The 19,342-nt window shown below is 52.1% G+C and overlaps 1 long non-coding RNA gene across 1 annotated transcript in view; it reads left to right on the plus strand.

Moving 5' to 3' along the window:
• The window catches only part of LOC146890986 (uncharacterized), a 35,566-nt gene extending 22,511 nt beyond the window's left edge, over positions 1-13,055 (plus strand). Inside the window, exon 2 of the long non-coding RNA XR_014997920.2 lies at positions 1,493-13,055. This is a non-coding gene — a long non-coding RNA (uncharacterized LOC146890986). The remainder of the gene's footprint in view (positions 1-1,492) is intronic.
• Positions 13,056-19,342: the final 6,287 nt, after the last annotated feature.

The raw sequence follows: 19,342 nt of genomic DNA on the forward strand, positions 1-19,342 counted from the left end.
TGAGTGAAAGGTCATCTTGTACAGAGAGCACATGCTCTGTCTCCTGGGACAGAGAACTTATCACCAAGAGCTGTGGGGTTTCTCAAGTCACAGACCCCGAGTGGCCTGTGGTAGAGTCAGTACACGGACACTCACTGAAGGAGGGGCGGCTGTGGCCTCTGTTTTGCAGGATAGGGTGGCTGCTCGCCTGCGCTGAGTTGGATTAAGCCCCATGTTGACCTAGGGTCTTTGTCCTGGGCTCTCATGCAGGCCACCAGCAGTCAGCTCCCGGAGGCCTACATTGTACTGAGTTCTAAACATCCTGCTCTTTGTATTTTCCATCCAGAGTCTGGGGGACCCTGATACTGTCTTGTGATAGTCAAAATCTTGGTGACTGGCTGGGTGTGGTGATTTATACCTTGAATCCCAGAACTCAGGAGGATCTCTGTGAATTTAAGGCCAGTCAGGGCTACATAGCAAGTCTAGGTCAGAAAGGTTGCATAGTGAGATTCTGTCTCAAAATAGGGTTAATTAAAAAAAAAAAAAGAAAGAAAGAAAAGATACAAAGGAAGAAAAAGAAATTCTTGGAGGTTGAGAAGGGAAGGTCTCCCTACAAGCTTCCCCAGGAAGCCTCAAAGGGTCCAGAGTATAAAGAAATGTGTACTCTGGGGGCTGGAGAGATGGCTCAGCGGATAAGAGCACTGACTGCTCTTCCAGAGGACCCGGGTTCATGTGGGTTCCCAGCACCCACATGGCAGCTCACAACTGTTTGAAGATCCAGTTCCAGGGGATCTGACACCTTTATACCAATGCACATAAAATAAAGTTAAATAAACTCTAAGAAATTAAAAAAAAAGAAAGAAAGAAACGTGTACTCAGGGCAGGGCAGGGACACGTCGGAGTGCCCAGGCTCCTCCTTTTTGCAGATAGGACCCAGCATGGAACATTTCGCTTTCCCTGGTCCAGGCTTCAGCTGCCCAGCCTTCCCTGAGGAAAACCATCCTGTGGCTAGCTCTGTGGGTACTGGGCTATTGCCAGAGGTCTCTTGGCATAGTTGTCAGACCTGCCTCTGTGTGGAGAGGAGCAGGAAGAAGGATTGCACAAGGGGAAACTGGCAGAGGGCCCCTGCTTCCGCTTGCTGTTGATGCCTTCCAGGGAGGGATGCGGGGTAGCCCGGCCCACCAGGAGCATCCTTTCATCTGCTTCCAGCCAGGAGGAAATGACAGTCTAAGGAACAGTGTTCCCTGTGTCCACGGTGTAACACCCACTGTGCCCAGCTCACTTCCAGCCCTGGCCTTCAGGGTGTGCCATGTGTGCTTTCCTGCAGGAGGTCTTCCTGGAGAGACCCCTCCCTCATCCATTGAGTGGGCCCTCTCATTGCAGCCTCCGCTATGGCAGGGGTGCTTTTTGGCTATGGTTCTGTAGCCGTAGGTAGAGTAGGCGAGCAGCTGCTGGTTGGTATCAGTTTCTGTGACTCTTAGGGAATGATCTCCTCCTTCCCTCTCATCTTCAGGTCTGGAGACCGCATTCCCGCCCTCCAAGCATGCCTGTAATCTGGACCACTGGACCCTCTCATCTTCGGGTCTGGAGACCCCATTTCCGCCCTCCAAGCATGCCTGTAATCTGGACCATTGGAGAAAGCTGCGATCTCACCTTCGCTACTCTCTCTGGTCGCGCACTCAGGAAATGCTTCTGTGATTCTCTCTGTGAAAGCCCCGTGCCAAGCAGTGGGATAAGACACGTTTGTTGTTGATAACACACCCCCGACCCCAGGAGACCAATACTTTCTGAGTTCCTTTCTCTCCGGCCCTGCCTGGCAGATTCCAGCCTCCTCGCTGTTCCTCTCCTCACTGCACACAGCTGTCTAGGAGATGCCCTCTCCCTGGGGCTGCTTTTAGAGAGGAACAAAGAGGCATTGGCAGGTGGACAGCTGACAATGGAGCCGGGGAGTGGTGGGGCCTGTCAGAGATGCTTGTTTGTCAGTCCAGCTCTTTCCCTGAAGCCCTAGAGACGGCCTTTATCTGGCTTGATAATAGACCGAAACCTTGTTCTACTCCCTGTGGAGAGATCTGTCACCTGTCAGGTGGCAGCGGCCTAGAGCCACACTAGGCACCTCTCCAGCTGCTGAGCTGGCCAGATCTGGTAAGGAGCAGCCAGGTGGGGAGACATCAGGTTCCAGGTCTCTCACACTCACACAGGGGTCCTCAGTGTCCATGTAGGAGTCTTACAGACACCCAGAAGTTGAAACCTCACCCACCTTGTGCACTTGGGTCTCTGTATTCCCAGCATTGACACAGCCAAGGAACTTCGTGATTGCCCTTCAAGCATTTATAAGTCCTAATTTGCAGGACCCTATGGCTGCTAGCCATCTGATGGTCTCCTCCCTGTTCTCTGGTGTTCTTCCCCCCAAAACTATTGGGGATCCCCCAACAGAGAGAAATGTGGGGATCTCCACAGTAGCTGGTATGTGAAATGCCAGCCTGGGCATGGCCTGCTTACTGTGTCCCACAGAGAAGAAGGTAGGAGTCTTTCCTTGTGTTTCATAATTCCAATGTAAGTGTTCAGGCATGTCACCTCTTCCAGGCAGGTCCAGCATGTCAACATTCCCATTTTGTAGAGGACTGAGGTTTGCACCCAGATCTTCTGCCTCCGAGTCCAGTCCTCCTCATGTTTGGAGGCCCAGTCCCTTGGTTAAACTCTGAGTTTCTGGAGGGAGTCGGAGTTTGGGATACGATACGAACTTGGCTTGGGCTGAGGAGAGGGGCCAGAAGGGCCGGAGTCGATGTAGGCGAGAAGACGTGGCAATGGGTGCAGCTGGTCTTCCAAACTGTCCTGTAAGACTGGCCAGCAGGAGTCTGATGACCTCAGCTCTTCTCTGAGGTGCCTTGGGCTGTGTTCAGAGCGGACAAACAGCGCTGGGTAAGGCTGGGGTCTAATGACTGTTTCCAGTGAGCTACTCCTCTACATGGGGTCTGCCTTGTCAGGTCATCGCTCTGCAGGCTCTACTTACTCCTGTAATAGTGGCTCAGGCTGGGCCTCCTACCCACCTGGCCCCGGGGCCCTACAAACTGAGGGAAGCAGATGAAGAAGATAGGAATGCGTCGGAGCAACATCCCCACTGTGCATCAGATCCCTGCAGTGTGGACTCTCACAGGGGACAGCCCCATAGACACAGTCCTTAACCCAGGGCTGCATGGATGTTTCTAGACTCTGAGGTCCCTTACTTCCTTTGTCTGCAGACTACTCCCCTTCCAGGTTTAGGAAGCTGAAGATTGAAGGCAGCCTGTGTGTGAGTATGTGTGTGAGCATGTGTGTGAGCAAGTGTGTGAGCCTGTGTGTGAACCTGTGTGTTAGCAAGTGTGTTAGCAAGTGTGAGCTTGTGTGTGAGCCTGTGTGTGAGTACATGTGTGAGCCTGTGTGTGAGTACATGTGTGAGCCTGTGTGTGAGTAAGTGTGTGAGGCAGCCTGTGTGTAGAATATATGTGAGCCTGTGTGTTGTGTTAAGTATTCCTGAAGTTTAACACAACATCATCCATAGGGTGGGTGCTCTTTCCACTTGGCCACTGAAGATACCGAGGGGCTGCATTGGCAAGTTTAGACAACGTTGTAGACAGAATAATAGCAACCCCACTCTCGGCTCCATCCAGAGATGTTTGCATCCTAGTCAGGGCAAAGGGGACTTCACAGATGTAAGGGAAGAGCTGGGGAGATTAACCTGGTTATCTGGGTGGATCCAGAATCGTTTTCTGAGCCCTTTAAATGTTGGAGGAGGCGGATGACCAATATGAAGAGCTGGCTCTGAAGCCAGGGGAGCTAAGGATTGTGGCCGGCAGGAAAGAGCCTCGTTCTGCTGACACCCCAACTCTAGCCCATCGAGATCCATTTCAGGGTCTGTAGAAATGAATAAAATTTATGTAAAATAATAAGTACAACATGGGCAAAGTCATGGAACTCATGCGATTCTTACAAAGGCGGCAGGTAAGGAACACCCTCAGAACTTGTGAGTAGCATAGTGAGAAACTGACCCTAAGACTCTGTCAGTCAGCTCTGTCTGGTCCTGTCTGTCTGTCCCCCCTGTAGTCCACAGGGAGAAGAGGACAGGGAGTGGACCAACCCGGGCCACAGCTCCTCTGAGCTCCATCTTCTGCCTCTGCCAGTCTCCTGCCATAGCGGTCACGAGGCCTGGACACCTGGTCCCAGCAGCCCATTTTGATTTTGTGAGAATTTTAGTGGGGGAGAATAGGAGCTGGCCTTCAGGTGCAGTGTGCAGGGCTGCTTCTGCCTTTGCTTACTTTCTCTGTCTAGTTTCTAAGCTATTTGTAGCAGGGGTGGTTGGGATGGGGCATGTGGGAGCCCCTTGGATTTGTGTGTGTGTGTGTGTGTGTGTGTGTGTGTGTGTATGTGAGAGAGAGAGAGAGAGAGAGAGAGAGAGAGAGAGAGAGAAAGGAGAGAGAGAGAGAGATTGTGTGTGTGTGGGAGAGTATGCATGTGTGTATGTATGTGTGTGTGTGTGAGAGAGAGTTTGTGTATGTGTGAGAAAGTATGCATGTGTGTGTGTGTGTGTGTGCGTGTACGTGTGCGTGTATGTGTGTGTAGCTCAGTGTAAGGGTATGTGTTGGGGTGCCTGGTTGTGGGAGGATCTTAGGGCCCCTCTGGTGGTACAGGGGTCTTCAGACCCCGGATACTTCTTGGGCAATGTGTCTAGTTATCTCATGTGTGGGAGTACAAATATGCCTTCACATGTGTGCCTGAGAATGCCCACCCACACTCCTTGTGCATGAAAAAACATGCACCCAAGAGTGTGAACACCATTTCTCACATCCCCAAGGGCACATGTGCCTTGAGCACTTGTGTGTGTGTGAGTGTGTATGTCTGCTCTCACCTGTGTGAACGTGAGTATGACTTCCCAGCTTGTATTCGGGATGTATTTCTGCTCATGTTCCTTTATGAGTAAACTTGTCACCGTGTCTGCTACAGTGTCCCCCCCATGTGTGAACATCCATGTGCCTGTTGACACCTTGTATGTAAATGTGTGTGACCATGTGTGCAGGTGAATGTGCAAACTTTCCAGTTCCTGTGTCTGAATGTGTAGAGACACGAGTGTGTCTTTAGCCCCAAGTGAATGTGAGTGTAGAAGTCCACTCACACTTCGCTGTGTGTGTGTACGTTTGTGTGTAGGCTGCACCCAGTGCTGCCCCTTCCCCCAGACAGCATTGCCTCACTCTGTGACACAGCCACTAATGACTGTTTGCCATTGTCTGAGCACGGTGGCATCACCTGCTCTAATGACAGTCTCCCTGCCTAATGACCTGGCTCCTGCCCCATCATTTCGGAGCCATAAGGCCACTGGCCTGGTGGCCATAGAGATGTTGACGACCTCAACACATTTCCTGTTGGCGTTTTGTGGGGGTGGGAGTAGCAGCAATTTCACCCCTCTCTCAGCCCTTAGGGTGCTCACGTGGGCCAGGATTTCAGCTGGCAGGTGGCATTCCTAGGCGGGAAGCCCTGGGTGTGGGCCCTGCCTTCTTTCCGGGCAGGGATAGGCTGATGATGCTCTCAGTTGCCCCTCCCCCTAATGTGCACTTCACCCTAGAAGGCAACCTGACCTTCTTCAGTCACCATAGATGGTGATAACTGAGATTCCCTTCCGAGCAGGACTCTCTAGGCCAAGATGCTCTGGTTTGGGGAAACCTCTGAGGAACAAGGGAGTCTGGAACTTGGCAGACTCCCCTGTAAGAAGGGCTTTACTAACCCTCCTTATAATGTTTCTGTTGTGACTGAAATTATGTTAAAATGGCCTCAGGCTTCCGAAGGAGGAGCCAGGAGGGCTTGCTGTCCCTTTGGTGAACATACCACCTCTTGTTCATACTCTCACAGCTTTGAACCGGTTCCATCTTCTTCCTAACCCTCCTTAAAGGTCACTTTCCCCCCACTTGAAGCTTAGCTGGGTGGGTAGAGGAGCCCGGAACCCACCCTGGCGCATAGGGCTTCACTGAAAGTTTTCACAGTTCAGGAGATGCATGCCTCTTAAAGTAGATGTGAACTCCTAAGTGAGCAGCAAACTCATCTTACATCTTTACAAAGCCTCCTTAGGTCTCAGCCGACTGTAAGGGCATCTGGTGCTCTAGCTCCTGGGAGGAGGATGCTATCTCTTCGCATCCTCAGCTGTGGCCGCAGCTCCCCGCTTATGAGGGTTTCTTAAGTGAGGAAGGAGCGAATGTACAGCTGTCTCACTTGCTGACTCAGTGCCCCGGTCCTGGGGAAACATTCACTCCCTTGAGCTGAACCTTGCTCGCGTTACCTGCAACAGGACTCATCAGATGGTTGGTTGTGACTTGCCAGAGGGTCATGAGGGTGGAGAAGGGTGAGTGCATTACCAAGCACGGTCTCGTGACAACATGTGCGTGTTGGCCTCTGTGTAAAATATATTTTGTGCTGTGGGCTGAGATTAAATAGCTGATGACAGATAATTTGCCATTTGGGGCCAGGACCAGGACAATGGGGACTTCCCTCCAAAGCCTCCAGGAAGCTTGTACCAAGGGCCCATGTGTTCTGTCCTGGTGTAGAATGGGGAAAAACCTTTCCTACCCCAACTATTGGGAGTTCCTTCTCTCATTTCCTGGAGAATGTTTGACTGATGTCGTGGGGTGGCTTTAGAGTGAAGTGCAGTGCTGGACAGGTCGGGTATACATGAATGCTGTCCAGGCACGTCTGCCCCATGGACTAGTGACTGGGCCAGGGACCCTGCTTCCTCTCATTCAACTATGAGCCCTTAGCCAACCAGGCTCATGGTTGGGATGAGAGGATCTGAAAACTCTATTTATAAAAGCAGATCAATGGGTCTGGGGAGTTGTCCCAGTGGGTAAGAGCGCTGTCACTCAGGAAGCCCTGGCGGCCCTTATGTCCAGCCCATCACTCATTCCCATTAAGACCCTGCTCAGGGTGGGCTGGGTGTTGGGGGAAAGGAAGATGTTTCAGGGCTGAGGTGTCTCTTCACAAATACCCACCCCCACTGGTCCTATTGGTGGGGTCTGAATGTTCGATTGGTGGGGTCTGAATGTTTGATTGGTGGGGTCTGAATGTTCGTGTGGTATGTGTGTAGTTATACATAGGCATGCACATGCATTCAGAGGCCAGAAAACCTTGACTGTCCTGCTCTATCATTTTCTACCTTAATCCCTTGAGACAAGGTCTCTCACTCGACCTGGAGCTAGGCTGACATACAGCAAGCCTCAGTGATCTTTCGTTTTCAACAGTGCTGGGGTTACAGGAGCATGTAGCAACACCCAGGGTTTTGCATGGATGCCGGGGGTTTAAACTCAAGTCCTCATGCCTAGGCAGCAAGAACTCTTACCCATGGAGCCAACTACCCAGGCTCATTGATCTGAATTTATAAAACACATTTCCTGATGCCCCATACACCAGTCTGCCAGCTTGGCTAAGGGCTTGGGGTTGAAGGGGAAGGAGCAGGATCCCTGGCCCAGGTGCAGGTAGATGAGGCAAGCAGGCCTAGGAGGCCTTCCTTCGACCCTGCCTGTCCAGCATCACCTTCTATTCGGGCAGCACAGACGAGTGTGTCTCATCAGCTCCACTCTTTGCTACCCATTTTCCTACAGGATTGCCATTACTGCACCCATTTCCTGGACAGTGAAATAAAGATTCAGAGTGATCAAGTCCACACAGTCAAGAAGAGCTAGAGCCAGGATTCTTTCCCAGGGCAGCCTCTCCCTTTAGCCTTCTGTGGCCTTGCAGGGAGCCCCCGGAGTTCTGGTAAGGATGTAGTCCCCGCAGACAGCTTGGTTTCTGAGGCTAGCAAGAGTGGAGATGGCCTGGGAAGGGTTTGCAGTACACCAAAGGACGGCCATTACCTTTGAAGAGGAACTGACCGCTTCGAGGCACACCAGAGATCCCTGCCCCTGTTCGACCTTATCTGGGGCCTCCCCGAGAGTCCAAGCAAGAACTTGAATGTTGAGAGAAGTTGCTTATTGAGGGGAGTTTCGTCAGGGAGATGGCTTGATTATCAAGAGGAAAAAATTGCAGCAAGAGAGATGTGGCTTCGATTCCAGAGTGTTCCTCGGCACTCCTTAAGGGCAGGGACTAATCCTCTAGCAAAATGGACTTAATTAATGCTCCAGACTCTCACAGCTCACAGCGCCGAGGTCTATGAGAATATTTGCAAAGTAACACATAAGCAAGATGACTGAACACATAGTAAACTTCGCATCTAAGTGCTGAGGGGACGCGGAGTAAGCCAGGGTAAGAGCAGGGTGGGGTCTGCTGAAGAAGGCTTCCCCAAAGGGCAGCGTGGGACAAGCTGGTAAAGACCAGGCTCTCTCTGGGGTGGCGGGAGGCCGTAGGCAGCTGGCTTCTCAACAGCATGGCTACAGAATCCTCTAGTCCCTAGGGACCCCATGCCTGGGACCCGACTCAGTGACTTGCTACTCTGGGAATTTACCCTGCCTCCTGGGTGGGGGCTGTCCAGCAGCATTGCCAGCCTCGCCCTTTTGGTGCTACTTGGAAATGGCATGGGAATGCGGTGTGGCCTTAAGCTAGGCCCTCCTCTCTGGGAATTTTGGGTCATCTAAATTTCTTCTTTGTGGGACATGCAAGGGAGAAAGGGGGGCAGTGGCTTCTTGTGGTGAGACCAGGGGAGAGTCCGAGAAGAGCTCAGAGATACTTCTAGAACCGGTTGTCTCAGAGTCAGAGGCCCCCACCCCAGCACTGCCACGCTTCTAGGCTACAGCCTGCACACCTGTGTATGTGAAGTGGAATTCTGTGTGGGAGCAGAGGACGGGGGAAGAGGGGAGGATGGTGAGAGAACAGAGCTGTGGTGGCCCCTTGGGGAACAGGATAAGGTACAGCTGGGGAGCTGGGAGATGTAGGGCCTGGCCAGGGGTTTTCTGAAAAACATTTGTGTCTGGCGTTGTGTGTGAACACTTTCCCTGGACCTGGGAACACAAACCAGGTTGCCCCTGGGGTCCAGCTCCTGGCATTGCTGGGCAGGTCACCTTTCCGAGGTCTGGAAACTGCAGCTCATCTAACCAAGGATTGGTGGAAATGGTTCTTGACCTCAAAGATTCAGGTGAACCTGGGCTGGGCTCGACTCCCAGTTTGTCCTACCTCTAGGGATGTCCTGGTCATAGGACAGAGGCATCTATTTGGGGATTTATAGTCTCTTTACAACTGGCGTTTAGGTGTGTGACTGCAAAAAGCCTCAGAAATGACAGCATTTGGCCATCATCCCCCACCCAGCAAACGCTACTCCTCAACACAGGGCAACTGTCCAGAGTCCCCAGGGAGACACAGTAGGGAGAAAAATGACCTGCTCTTCCCCCAAGCACGATCTCTAGAGGGAGAACTAGGAGAACGAGGCCGAGCCCAGTGTCAGGGGCCTAGGGAGAAACGGAGAGGGTGGTCCGCTGCTCAGCGGCTGTACGTGGAGGCCAGAGGGCCGTGCATCTGAGTCCTGCACGGTGATTTAGCTGCTGGCTCTCAAAAGCTTTCCCGCCTTCCCGGCCTCGGCCTGGTGCCCAGGCCTTATTGTCAGCACCTGCTCCCCAGGGCCCGAGCCTGGCAGATACAGCTATGAGCTCATGGGGCGGGGTAAGTTGGCAGGTCCCTGGTCTCCCTGGAGCTGTGGCAGGTGCATGTCACAGCCCTGGGCCTGGCGCCTCAGTAATCTCTCTTCTGGCCTTATCCCCTTGTAAGTAGACAACTCTTCCAACTAGCTAAGCCTTCTCCACCTCGGTCCCCAGAATCCAGAAGAGATGGTGTGAGGCCTTGTAGTTCTTGGGAACTACAAGATTTCCCACTGGAAGATGGGATGGTGGGGTTGGGGCAGGGGCATTAACATCAGGGAGAGGCCACAGAGCTCCTGTGTGCCCCCTTCTGCTTTCAATTCACTTTCAGTGGTGAAGGAGACAGGGGAGCATGAGGCCAGCTAGGCCGGAAAGAGACGGGTCACTGTCACCTTCCAAAGCGTGGAAGTAGCTACGTGAAGTCAGTGGCCTGTTTCTGCCAGACACCTCTTGCATCTGAAAGGAAACAAGCAGGAGCGGGTGAAGCAAGATATCCCGACGTTCTGACTTCCCATGTGGTGTGTCCTTGGCAGGTGGAGGCTCCTTGAAGGGCCTGTGTTTAGAAGAGAAGGGATGGGGTTTGTGGGAGTTCTGGGTAGCCTTCTGTCTGTGTGACTGCACGCATGATCATGCTGTCCATAGTAGTAGAAACCCCTGCCCTGATGACTCTGAACTCTCCACAGCCCTCGAGGGAGAGTTGCCCTTTGCTGATTTATATTTAGATGCCATGCTCCTTAGTTTGAGCGCGCAGATTAACCTGATCTTCGAATATCCTCCAGTTCGACATCCCATTTGTTCCTGTTCTGTAATCTCCATCCTTCTAGGGATTTTTCTCTGACCATGGTCCAAGGACCCTCTCCTTTCCCTGAGGGTGGCCAAGTATCTCAGATGGTAGGCAGTGGTGGGCATGCTCCATTTCTTTCCTGTGAGGTCACTTCCTGTTTGGACTCTCCTACCTCCGTGTTCCAGGCTGGAACTCCTTAGAGTCGACACATGTTCCTAAGACAGACGATGACCAAAAGGACTTTTGGGGACACTGCAATGTGTGCCTGAGCTCAACCCCCATGCTCCTTTCAGATGCCACATTGGCTGGTGGTCCCTGTCAGCCAGTGCTATCCTATGCCTCGTTCGTGTCAAAGGGTCTGGTATCAGAGTCTTCATTTCTGGGCTCAGTGGCAACCTTGAACATCAGGGTCAGGCTGGGACTCGAGAACCAACCCAGGCTTATTTAGTTTTTGCTTACAGCCAGGCATCCAGAGATGGGGGGAGCTCACTCAAAGTTGCATAGCAAGTTAGGGGCCACATGAAGTGCCTCCCAGGCATAGCTTTCCTGCCATGTTCCAATAGCTCTCCAGTTTGGACAAATGTCTTGCTACCTCCCTTTCTGATTTTCTCCTTATTTTTCTCCCTCTTCCCACTCTGACCTTTACTACCCAGATCTTGTTGACTGAATCACCTCTGGAACCTCTAGCTCCTTCTCCCTGGGACTATTAGCAGCGGGCTGTTAGTTCCCCTTCCTTAATTGTCTGTAACACAAATGAACGCTCTAATAGTTCCAGCCGGGCTCATTTGCGTCCCAGCTCTGTGACCTTGGGCTAGTTGTAAACACTCCTCAGCCTTTGGTTTCTTATCTGTAAAATGGGGCAGGCGGTTCATTCAGAGCACAGAAGAAACTTGGAAAACTCCAGGGCAAAACCTAAGATGTGGTGGCTGGTGCGGTGTGTGGTGTGGGGAGCCTCCCTAGGAAGGTGGCTGGTGCAGTGTGTGGTGTGGGTGGACATAGCAGTGGCTAGTGTGGTATGTGGTGTGTGGTGTGTGGAGCCTCCCTAGGAAGGGTCATGCCACTGGGGTTGGGGTACTTTTGAGGCTTTTCTGAAAGGGAAGGGACAAGCTCCTATCTAGAGTTTAGAGTGGCCAAGAAGTGGGCAGAAAGGGCAAGAAAGTGTGTGGGTGCCGGCAGATCTGCATTTGGATCACAGCTCCTCCGCTGGGGAAGAGGGTTAGTAGATCTCTGAGACCCTGTTTCAATCTGTAAGATTAGCACTCTGCCTACTCCACAGTCACCCAATGGTTAAACGGCTTAGCTTGGAGCCTTAGGCTTCACATAGTGAATGGGGACCAATACTCTGGCTGTCTTCACCACAGTGCCTGTTGGCCTGAACTGTGGCCAGGCCGTGCACCTGGGTCTTCCTGGTCCTGGGTGTTGCTCCTCCTTTCCCAACCTGGAAGCTTCCCAAGGGCAGGGCTCACACTATCAGCTTCTTGCTCTAGCTACTGTCGGGAAGACATGATGTCATTCCTTGGGGCCCCTGAATGGCTTTGCTCTTTGCAGAGGCCCCAGGGATTGGCAAGTTGTGGGGGAGTCGTAGGCCCTCCGGTGCCCCCACAGGCCAGGTGACTTCAGCGCCTAGAGCCTGGTGTGGGTGCAGAATTAACCTTCCTTGCCAGGGGTTGTCTAGCCAGCTGTCCCTGGTATAGTCCTAGGGCCTTGAGGCTGTGATAAGACTGCGGTAGCTCATGCACTACACACAAGGACAAGCCTGTACCAGTGAGAGGGCCTTCAGTGGGGTCCTTAGCACTGGCTTCCAGCTGCCTACCCCAGCTGCCCTCCAGGCAAGAAAAGCCAGAAACACAGCACTGATGAAATTGCTGGTGTCTAATAATCGTCAGTAACATCCATCAACACGTCAGGGTGTTGAGTGGGGTGAGGCTCTAAAGATACTAATTTGGCAGAGATACTCTGAGTCTGCACAGCAGAGAGATTGCAGACTAGGAGGAATTCAGATAACTCTTCGCCAGGGGGCTGTGGACTCTGAGGTGGGCACCTGACCCACTCACAATGCTGGGGTGGGGTTGGACAAGGAGACACCAGCATAGTCAGAGACCTGGAACCAACCAGTCCTGCAGTCAGGAGCCACAGAGGACGTGGTCAGCCACGGAAGGGACTGTGGGCAGGGTATGCCGTGGCCAGCTATGGGCTGCAGGGCTACGGGAAGGTCTGGTATTTTGTCTTCCGGTTTTACCAAGGAGTGATGAGAAGTTGGGAGAGGAAGTAGAGTAGGGAGGGTGAGTCCTCCTGCCTGCATAGGTGGAGGCTTTGGTATCAGGGTCTCTGGCAAAGGAGGAGACAGAGCAGAGGGCCAAATGGGCTCAGTGGCTCCCTCAGCAACTCCTTTTTAGGCCTCTAAGGCTGCTCTGCCTCACTGTGCTGCCTCTCCCAACCTCTGGGAGTGCTTAGGTGCTGGAGGGACAGGGGATTCTGGGAATGAAGCCATGGCAACGGTCCCAGAGCTTCTCCCTTCTCCATGCTGGAAGGTCTCTCAGGCCCTCACAGGGCCCCAGGATAGAAAGGACAAGGAAGACAGGTCATGGTTTAGGTCTAATGATGGGCCTCACGGTCCATGTAGGCTCTGTGGTTTCTCCCTCTCTTGTCCAGCTTTGGCTCCGCATGCAAAAGTTTAGGGCAGGAGTTTAGGCAATAAAGACTTTTAGCTCTGACTTGGGGTTCTTTCTTTCTCTGGTGTGGTGGTGCAAAGGTGTGTAGGTGAGCACTGACCCCTCCCTCCCGCCCCAGAGCCACTCAGCTTCCTCTGCCTGTGTTCTGGGACACTGTCCCCTGTCACCCAGGCCCTCCTGGAAGTCATCCCTGTCTGACTCACTCATACCAAGGTGCTGAGGTCGTTTAACCCCTTTGGGTTGGAACATCACTGTCGGCCCTTGGGGAGAAGAAAACTCGCTCTTCCCTGTCCATGCAGTGGGATCCCTGCTTCTGAGTTCCAGCTCTAGCAGGTTCTATTACAGAGTCCCCACAGCCCGCTCTTCACGTAAGGCGGTGAACTCTGCTTGGTTGCAGAGTTCTCCAGTCCAGGCTCCTTCAGATCTGGAGAAGGGCAGAGCCCCGGAAGCGTGGGGCAGATGCTGTCTGTCCTGACTGGGGAACCGGCTGGCAGGACAAGGGGCCTGTGACGGATGGTGATGTGTGTCCACATGAGGGCCATCTTGGCCCCTTCCTTGGCCTTTCTGCCCTGCTCTGTCCCTGTCTGGTTCTTCTCCTCCCCTTTCCCTCTCTCCCTCACCTCCACTTCTCTCTGGTTTTTATCTTTATCACCTCCTTGCCTATGCCATCCTTGCAAGTTCCCTGCTTCCTAGGGCCCTCCCTCCCATGTTCCCTGCTTCCCCAGGACCTGCCTGCCCTCCCTTCCTCCCTCCCTTCCTCTCCCTCCCTCTTTTCTTCCCCATTCCTCCAGTGCCCTTCAGTTCTCTCACCCCCACCTGGGGTTCAATGTCCATGAGTTCAAGCTACCTGCCTGCGTAGGAGATTATCCCATATCCTGCAGGAAAGCAGGCCACCAGCATGTCCCTCTCCTGCCACCTCAAGGATGGGCTGGGTCCTAATCTGCAGCCAAGTGGTGCCACCTGCTGCCCACCTGGTTCTCTGGCAGGGGTAGGGTTGGGGGGTTGTTTGTTTCTCTGGTTGCTTTTATCCTTCCTGCCTTAGAGTCCAGGCCTAGGGCAGAGAACTTGACAGTGACTCCTAGAGATGAGGCTGGGAATTGCAGCTTCTGGAATGCTGGGGCCCCTTTGGGCTCCTGTTCTCATCCTAGACTTCTGAAGGTCTCACATGTTTGTCTTGGAGTTTGCAGTAGTGTGTGAACACTTGGGCCCGTATGTGTCTGCTGTGTGTGTGTGTGTGTGTGTGTGTGTGTGTGTGTGTGTGTGTGATTTGACTGTCCTGCTGGCATGCACCGTAGGCGTCTGTGTCTTACTGCAGCCTGGGAACCTGGGGCACTGGAGCATCTTAGAGACTTAGAGGTCCCGAGGACTGAGGACAGCGAGGGCTTGTACGGGGTGCATGTGGCACATGCCTGTGCAGACCTGGCTGCTCTCCTGAGTTAGCAGATGTGCACACCTGTGTTTGCACGATGCTCATGAGTGAGACAAGCCCCTAAGAAGGCCTTTGCAGCGCTGGAGATGCTTCAAGGCTGTGAGGAGGGCTGGGGAGAGCAGTGTGAGCCCTTGTGGTTCTGGGTAAGGGCTGCTGAAATAGTGAGCCCTTAGCTGTTTGTAAGCTTTTAAAGAAATGCCAGATCAGCCTAGGACATCACAAGTCCCCAGTCACTTAAATCTGACTCAGTGGCCACCTAAAACCACAGGAATGAAAAGAGGCTATGTTGCCCCCACGCCTCACCTACCCACCCCAGCAGGGCTGGGACCAGGAACGCAAGGACACCTCCCTGTGAAGCACCTTCCGGGTGCAGCCTGTGCTGCCAGGCTGAGAGTGGACTATGCTGGTCCCGCCCGCTGGCTGAGCTGGGACTGTAAGAGTCTTACCATGAAATCTGCCGCCAGATGCCCCCTCTTCCAGCCAGGCCTGGCTCCTTCAGGAGAGCTGGGTGGCTTCCTGTTGGTGGCTTTCTTTGGGCCTCACTTCCCTTCTTTCTGAAAAAGAGAAGATCCCTTCCAAGTCCCCCTCACCTTCCCAGGGTTATTATTGGTGGGAAATGTGGCCACGTGCCTGGTGCGTGGCACATAGAAAGTGGTAAGTGGGTCTTCCTTGAGATCTGGCAGCTGCCATGAATCTTTTCCACAGCATCCCCTTGCTGAGATGTGAGTCAGTTATGGCTGGGCAACCAGAACACTCAGGTTTCCATTCTGGAAGCATGAGTCAGCCGAGTTTGGGGAGGAGGGAGGTCACACTGGGGTCAGATGCTGAACCCAGGCAGGAACAGACACATGTCTGGCTGTCATCTGATCATGATGTCCATTGCTAGTTCCTGGATCTCTGAGGACCGCATCAGTGAGGGTTCAGGATGGATTGACACTGGCTCTGTGATGTGCATATGGTTTTCAGACAGAACTGCTGGGAAAAGGCCTTATAAGCCCAGAGGAGCCGGGTGGTGGTGGCGCACGCCTTTAAGCCCAGCACTTGGGAGGCAGAGGCAGGCGAATCCCAGTGAGTTCTAGGCCAACCTGGTCTACAAGAGCTAGTTCCAGGACAGCTAGGACTGTTACACAGAGAAACCCTGTCTCAAAAAGCAAAAAAAAAAAAAAAAAAAAAAAAAAAAAAAAAAAAAAAAAGCCCAGAGGAAGCCCCGTAGCCACTCTTCTTCCATCCCTGTCTGGTCCATCCTGAAGACCATCTCTCACGTCATTGGAGCTCTAGGACTCGTCCTAGGGTGCCCTCACCTCATTCCCCTAGTGCCCCATCCTTTTTCTAGGTCTAGTACATGGCATCAGGACCCAGATGCACACCCCTGGGTTTGGTGAGCACGTGCAGGGAGGTAATTCTTGTTAACCGTTTCTTTTAATCGCTTCCCTCTGACAGGGACCCATCCAGTAAACTGCGTGTTCAGTGAAGGGGGCTGGCGGCCCAGTCTTTGTGCCGGGCAGTGCCCAACAATTTAGCCTCTATTCTGTATCTCTTTTGTGCATGGCTTCTCATCCTAGGAGCCATGGTTTGTATGAGACCAAGAACTCGCTAACTCTTCCTATGTTACCAATCTTGTCTTTTTGGACATCCACATAGTGAATGATCCCCCTTTGATCGAGTGTCTTGGAGAAATCTGTACAAGCTAAACAAGGCAGGATGAGGAATGGTGACAGGCCTCCCTTTGCCTTCCAGGCATGCAGACAAAGGCACTGCGCACACACCTACACTGGAACATACATGCAGGGTGTGGTGGCTCACACCTGTCAGCCTGTAATCCGGGACTCAGGGGCTAAGGCAGGAGGATTGTGAGCTCCAGGCCAGCTGGGGTTTTATAGTAAGACCCTGTCTCAAAAACAAACCAAAACAAAACAGCAGAATAGAACAGAACAAAATAGCAGAAGAGAATAGAATAAAACCATCAGAAAAACGAGATGGTAGGAGTGATTCCTTCCTGCAGTCATGCACCAGACAGACCGAGGCAGGTGTTTAATTCACAGAGAAACATGGCTTCCACCAGGCATCCTCTACGGATGGGCCCTTGACTGGCACTGGGAGGCAGCGGACACATGAGGAAGCGTGGTGTTGAATCTGCACAGGTCTGTGGACAGCCGCTCACAGACACATGGAGAAGAGACACATCGACGGGCATTTAGTTCTCTTCCATCCTTGTTTGTTTGTTTGAGGGGGGGAATGGGGAGTAGGGCTTACTATGTAGCCCAGGCTGGCCTTGAACTATTGATCTTTCTGTCTTAGCTTTATGGGTGCTAAGATTGTGGTCTATACCACCAGGCCAGGCCTTTTTTTTTTCTCTCTTGACTTTTTAAAACTACCCCAGAGAAAAATCAAACTTGTTAAATTTTGCAAACTATGGACCAGCATCTTGTCTTCCTGGAGAGAGGGCTGCCCCACGTCACTAACATGGTGTCCAGTAAACACTTGTCCCAAAGGAGCACATTCGGTATCACTGACGACAGCATTTGATCCCTGCCGGCTCCAGTCTGGGTAGCAACACAGGGACGAGGCAGAGAGGTCCGAGGACAATGAGGTTTGGAGACTTAAGTAAACTCAATAAATATGTATTTATTGTTATTATCAACCTGATGTGACCACACCCGTGGGCAAAGGCTTTGTTTACTGTCTTCTTTCTCCAGTCTTCCCCTTCTCTGAGCCACTGGGCCTGAGGGAAGGTCTTGGTCACTGTAGGGTGTGGGAAGAGCTGGGCTTGCTTCTCCTCTTCCGGGCCCCAGAGGCCATGGGCTGCTTGAGTACTTAATGTGGAAATTCTTCACTTAAGCCTTGAGTATGGCCTTGGTCCAGCCCTCCCCAGCCAAACCTTGGGTCTGAAACTCTGGACAGAGAACTGTGTGCCCAGCCCATGCCTGGCACCCTGTCCCCGACAGTCAAGGTGAACAGGTTTGGCTGCCTGAGTTAGCTGTAACCTTTGCTTTTAGTGAGACAAAGGACGTCTGAGCTTTTGGTGACCGCTGATGAAACTTCTTGAACCTTGTCTTTGGAGTTCTTTGTAACCTGTGAAGTCAGAACATGTGGCCCTTACCCACAAGCCATACACATGTATCTCCTATAAACAAAGACATTCTCTTTCTTAGTTACAATGTAGCTAAATCCAGGAATTTAACATTTATGTCACTGCCACCTAATTGTCAGATCTCATTCAAGTTTTACCAGTTGGCTCGATAATGCCCCGTATGCAGCAAGAGGAACTGGCTTCCAGTCCTGTGTGGCTGCGCTGGCTATCCCTCTCCTTCTACCTCCCCTCCCCTTCTCTATCCTCCCATCCACCCTTTCCTCTCCCCTGCTTCTCCTCCTCTTTCTGCTGGGGACCGAATTCAGGACCTTGTCTATATCCCTGTCAGTAAAATGGCACAGTATTTGCATATAAGCCCTTTCTTCTCCCTTCATCCCTTCCTCCTCCCCATCCCCCTTCCCTCTGCCTCCCTTCCTTTCTATTTTGTGCTGGGGATTGAACCCAGGGCTTGTGCATACCAGACAAGTACTCTCTCTCCACTGAGACACACTTCTGGTTCACAGTTACTGGGTCTTGTTAGAATTCTCTTAGCCTGGGAAAGTTTCTCCATTTTCTCCATCTTGATATCTATGACTTCGACTCTTCTTCAAGGATTATAGAGGGAAGTGTCCTCAATTTTGGTTTGTCTGATGGTTCCTCATGATTAGATTCTGGTAGAAAACCCAATAGTTCAGAGCTGCGCTCTTCCTACGGCTGCCTGGCTGAGAACCTTCGTCCCTTGGCTAAGATGGTGTTGTCAGGTGTCTCCGTGGCAAATTACTTTTTTCCTCTGTGTAATTAGAAAGCGCTGTTGGGAGAGACTCGGTGTCCATGTAAACACCCTGATCCTCATCAAACTTCCTCTCGCTGGCTTCAGCATCACTGATGTTTCTTGGCTTAATGAATAATACAACGATAGTTGCCAAGTCCATTGTTACTGTGACGCTTACTTGTAGGCATCTTCTGTATGGAAAAAAATTCTCTCTCTTGTCTGTGGTTATTCACTCACTCATATTAGTGTAGGCGAGGGATGCTTACTTCATGTATTGTTTATTTCATTTGTCATTTATTTTGGTGTTCAGATCCTTTCAGCAATAGACAAGGGTGCCTTCCGACTGGCTTTGTTGTGCTTTGATGCACACTTTTCATCCTTTGAGGGTTTTCTAACTCTCTGGAACAAGATGTTTCTGGCTTACCTTGTACCAATCCTGGAAAGAGCCAGTTCTCCATGGAGCGGAGAGTGGTTTTTAGATGCTCTCTTGATTTGATTTTTGTTGCTGTGATAGACACCATGACCGAAAGCAACCTGGGGAGGAAAGGGTTTATTACAGCACACAGTTGTGGGTCCATCACAAAGGGGAGCCAGGGCAGGAACCTGGAGGCAGGAACTGAAACAGAGGCCATGGAGGAACACTGCTCGCTGGGTTGCTTTTCATTGCTGGCTCAGCCAGCTTTGTTATCCAACCCAGGACCACTGGCCAAGAGGTAGCACTGATCACAGTGGGCTGGGACCTCTGATATCTATCATCAATGAAGAAAATGTCCCACAGACTTGCACAGGCCACTCTGATGGGGCATTTCCTCATTTGAGACCCCCTCTTCCCAGATGAGTCCTGCTTGTGTCAAGGTGAGGAAGAATGAAGCAGCACAGTGCCAAGACCCGGACGCTGGCTGTGCTCAGCTGTGCTCAGCTGTGCTCGGCTGTGCTCATGGTCTTTGAGGTTTTGCGGACGGACTTTTGCTTGACTCAGGGGAAAGGATACTGCTTCAAACGTTACCATTTCAAAGAAGTGGTCCAAAATCTGTTCAGGTGCAAGATAGCATGGCCAT

The sequence above is a fragment of the Myodes glareolus genome, chromosome 19 (assembly GCF_982192425.1).
Source record: "Myodes glareolus chromosome 19, mMyoGla1.1, whole genome shotgun sequence".
Classification (NCBI taxonomy): Eukaryota; Metazoa; Chordata; class Mammalia; order Rodentia; family Cricetidae; genus Myodes; species Myodes glareolus.